At 45.3% G+C, this 223-nt stretch overlaps 1 protein-coding gene across 1 annotated transcript in view; it reads left to right on the forward strand.

Moving 5' to 3' along the window:
- The window catches only part of frmd3 (FERM domain containing 3), a 50969-nt gene that overhangs the window by 13455 nt on the left and 37291 nt on the right, over positions 1-223 (forward strand). The window lies entirely within an intron of this gene.

Below are 223 nucleotides of genomic sequence, written 5' to 3' on the forward strand. Positions count from 1 at the left end.
TTGAGTGCAAAAGAGGTGTGTGAAATGCTTTCACAGACAATAAAAACAATCAGGACAGCTGCGTCCTGCCGTGTAAAGTGCATCCACAACAAACCAGGTGCCATAGAAATGAAACGTGAGTTTATGGTGTACTGACTGATTAGTGTTGATTGGCAGTTTCACATGTGGTTTTCCTGACAAGATGTGGCCAAAGAGACCGCCGTGGTCCTGTGTGTGTGTGTGT

The sequence above is a fragment of the Morone saxatilis genome, unplaced genomic scaffold, assembly GCF_004916995.1.
Source record: "Morone saxatilis isolate NCDOM2014 unplaced genomic scaffold, NCSU_SB_2.0 Contig16, whole genome shotgun sequence".
Lineage (NCBI taxonomy): Eukaryota > Metazoa > Chordata > Actinopteri > Moronidae > Morone > Morone saxatilis.